Consider the following 4,403-nt stretch of genomic DNA (forward strand, 5'->3'; position numbering starts at 1 on the left):
AAAGAATGGAGTGAGCAAAGCTCTGTATTGTAAGTAGATGATGTCCAAAATTTACTTGATCAGAGAATCACTTGAAAAAAATAAGCGTATGTGGGACTCGAACAAAAGGAAACCAGCAGTTTTTGTTACAGGTGAGGCAATAGCCTTTCTCAGTAGCTTTAATTTTATTCTTTCCTCTTTGTATTACTCCAATTTTCTAGGCTTTAATGCAACAGCCTCCTTCCCACAAATAATTTAGCCTCCAGGATGCAAATGAGCAGTGTAAGACTGAGTAGGGAACATTGTAGAAAGTGGTGCTTCCTGACCTTACAAAGTGGGAATTTTACAGATGATGACAAGATTCAGAGTGTAGGTTTAAAAGGTTAATCACTTAACTAGTTAATAATTTTAGATGCGTTTATCTGTGAAAGGAAATGTGGTGTGTTAGCTTTCCAGTAAAGGGATCCAGGCAGTGGTTTTTTATCTCCGTTCGCTAAGCTAGTATGTACTATGGTTTAGCAGTACAACAGTGTTCTTTAAAATATGCTTTCATTTTGAACAGTCATGGCTATGTGTTGTTTAAATATTTAAAACTTGTTTTCACTTGTGCACTGTGAATGAACTTTGTGTTATTTTTTAAGAACTTCACACTCCCTGCCGATGTTATTGCAGCTTATATCTCGCCTGTGCTTGATCTAAGGTCGTTTGTCCAGATGAATAATTAAAAGCTATTTAAATCCCATTATAATTCTATTATTGAAGAGCATCTTTTAAATTTTCTTTGTTTTAGTGAGGGAGAGAGGCCTGTATACATAAGGTCACTATTTTACCCCCAGGAGCCTGGTGGCATAGTGATTAATAGCTCAGTTGCTAACCAAAAGGTCAGCACTTCGAACCCAGCAGCCACTCCAGAGGAGAAAAATGTGGCCTTAGAAACCCTGTGGGGCAGTTCCACTCTGTCCTGTAGCATTGCTGGGAGCAGGAATCGACTCAACGGGAATGGGTTTTGGTTGGTTTATTTTACCACCCAGTATTAACCAAGTTCATGGTCTAACAGGCCTGTTAGTGAGGCTGTTTTCTGAAGGCTTGAATTTCACATACCTCGCATTTCACAGTTGTAATCCATGATCAGCCAATGCTGTTTTTCATATCTTGTTGTGAACCGTCGAGTCGGTTCTGACTCAGTGACCCTAAAGGACAGAGTAGAACTGCCCCACAGGGTTTCCAAGGCTGTAATCTTTGCAGAAGCAGATCGCCACATCTTTCTCCAATGGAGTGGCTGGTGGATTTGAACCGCCAAGCTTTCAGGTAGCAGCGAACCACTTAATCACTGTACCACCAGCGCTCCTTTTCCGAATCTTAATACTCGTCAGAACATTTTGGTATTTTCTTTGATAAAATACATAAAAGTGCTTTCTAAGCGCACTTCGCCGCCCTGGCCGTCATTTTCAGTGCTGATGCTAACATGCTCAGTCATCCATGAGGCTTAGGGAAAAGGCAGAGCTGGAAGGGGCCTGAAGTTGTTAGCTGCCCTGTGGAACAAAGTGCTGCCAGGTGCTGCGTTATCCCCATGGGATAGCGGGGATCAGACTGTTGGGATCCATAGTGTTTTCATTGGCTGATTTTCGGGAGTAGATGGCCAAGCCTGCCATCCTAGCCCATTTTAGTCTGGAAGCTTTGCTGAAACCTGTTCAGGATCATAGCAACATGCCAGCCTCCAAGGACAGACAGGTGGTGGCTGCGCATGAGGTCCATTGGCTGGGAATGGAACCTGGGTCTCCCACATGGAAGGCGAGAATTCTACCACCTGATTATAAAGTCCATTTACTCTTTTTTTTATATTCCTCCCAGAACTGTGCCCATAAAAGTTGCTTATTAAGTGTTTGTTGATAGTTACATGCGTAATGTAAGGCAGAGTGTAGGTGTGACTTCCCCAAGAGTCATACAGCTGGCTAAAGTCAAAACTGAGAAAAGACTCCAAGTCCTAATTCCTTCCGTGTGTTACAGTACGCAGCAGCTGGAGGGTAGGGTATTTGTATCTGGCGAGTAAAAGTCAAGAGACAAGTCAGAATTCCTTTAGAAAGTGCCTAGGCAAGAACATGTTCAATCATATTATCATTTCTTTCACTTATCAGTACTCATACAGACCAAACTTAGTGTGAAGCCCAAAAAATAATTGTATTTTAAATTAAGTTTTCATCCTTTGTGCAATTCAAGGTCAAAATCTTCACATATCAAAAGTTTGAAGAGTTTGGTTACTGAAGATTTAACAGCAGTTTGGGTGAAATAGCCAGCATGTGCTTGTGAATAATACAAATGTATTATCAATTACATTACAAAAACATGCTTTAAAATCAAACACACAATTTGTGACAGCTATGACTGTAATTTTCTGCACACATTAGACTAAGTTGTTAGATGTAGAAAACTTATGGGTTAAGACAAGTACCACAAAATTTGGTCAATGTTAAAAGATATGACAGTATGAGGACAGTTTGAATGCAGGTGATCTTTCCCCTGAAGAAGACAGTTTTATAATGCTTTACAGTAAGAAAAACTTGCATCATGAGGCATTAGGTTAAATCTGTATCCTGAAATAATAATTGATTTACTAGCTTGAAAATTGAGAGCGTACACACTCTGTGAGTTAGAGTCACCTGTAGCAAACCCATCGCCATCGAGTGAAGAACTGCTCCATAGGGTTTCCAGTGAGTGGCTGGCGGATTCAAACTGCCGACCTTTTGATTAGCGGTCATAGTTCTTAACCACTGCGCCACCAGGGCTTCAATTCACCAGTAGGACCAGTGTTATTAAGGTTCGTTTGGGACCAACTCGCTGACCAGGAGGTAACTGCTACTTTTAAATGTTCTGAAACTTACATGTTTTAAAGGTGTTCACTTCTTTGTGGTAAAAAAAAAAAAAAAAAAAATCCAGGTTTAGCCTGATTCATATCCAGATATTTGAGAAGGTTCAAAAATCTTTTTTCAAAAAAACTAAGCCAGACGCACCACTGAAGACCCAGGCCCCATGTGGTGATATTGCCTGCAGCCTCCCACCGACACTAGTTAGGACCCTGGGAGGAACCAAGTTAAACTCCTTCCTCTTCAAGCAGAATGTCAGTTCTGCTGCTGACTCTTGTAATAACGAAGTCACATAACAGCAGCATGGAAATCAGAATTTCATTCACTTGTCAGAAAATGTGGTCCTTATTTACTGTGATCTGGCACTTGCTGAAAGCTCGTGAGACCTGTAATATTTGAAAGGGATTATGTAGGGAATAGGTCAACTCCATCTTCTTGTTTTATTACGTTTATCTGAAAATTAGGCCAAATCATCAGAAACGAATACTTCCTGAACCGCTTACCTACTTCTTAGTCTAGCTCATTGTCATGGATTGCATTATGTCCCCTCAAAAATGTGTGTATCAGTTTAGCTGGGCCATGATTCCCAGTATTGTGTGATTTTCCTGTATGTTGTAAATCCTGCCTCTATGATGTTAATGAGGGAGGATGGGTGGCAGTTGTGTTCCTAAGGCAGGACTCAATCTACAAGATTGGATTGTGTCTTGAGGCAATCTCTTTGAGATGTAAAAAAGAGAAGTAAACAGAGAGATGGGGGAACCTCATACCACCAAGAAAGTGCGTGGAGCAGAGCGCATCCTTTGGACCTGGGATCCCTGCGTGGAGAAGGTCCTAGTCCGGGGGAACATTGATGAGAAGGCTGACAGAGCCTTCCCCTGGAGCTGACGCCCTGAATTTGGACTTTTAGCCTATTTCATTGTGAGGAAATACACTCTTTGTTGAAGCCCATCCACTTGTGGTATTTCTGTTATAGCAGCACTAAATGACTGTGACACTCATATTATGCCCTTGGATTTGATAGACAAATACTCAACGATGATTCTGTTTGAAGTACACAGTATCTTTTGAAGAAATAAATAACTGAATGACATTTCTGGTATCCCTTAAATTCATTCAATAAGGATTTAGACTAGATAATTTGGTGCCAGCCAAGTTTCTCACTCCAGAGCAATGTATATACTGCTTTCCTTCTGCTCATGAGAACTCAATAACTTGTTTCTTCTGCTTCAACTGCCAGGAAATGCTGAAATGAGTTTACCTCTGCTCGCTTAGTTTCTGTTACATTTCTGGTTTTATTCTGTTTTTCATTCCTCTTAACAGAAGCAGTCATGCATCAGAATACAGTGCTTACTACTTCTCTCTTAAAAAACCATTGAAGTAGATTCTGACTCCTAGTGACCCTATAGGACAGAGTAGAACTGCCCCATAAGATTTCCAAGGAGCAGCTGGTGGATTCAGACTGCCCACCTTTTGGTTAGCAGCTGTAGCTGTTAATCAGCGTGCCACCAGGGCTCCATTTCTCTCTTAGGAAATGTATTTGTCTAGAGTTTGTTTAAAGGACTT

This window comes from Trichechus manatus, unplaced genomic scaffold, assembly GCF_000243295.1.
Source record: "Trichechus manatus latirostris isolate Lorelei unplaced genomic scaffold, TriManLat1.0 scaffold00026, whole genome shotgun sequence".
Classification (NCBI taxonomy): Eukaryota; Metazoa; Chordata; class Mammalia; order Sirenia; family Trichechidae; genus Trichechus; species Trichechus manatus.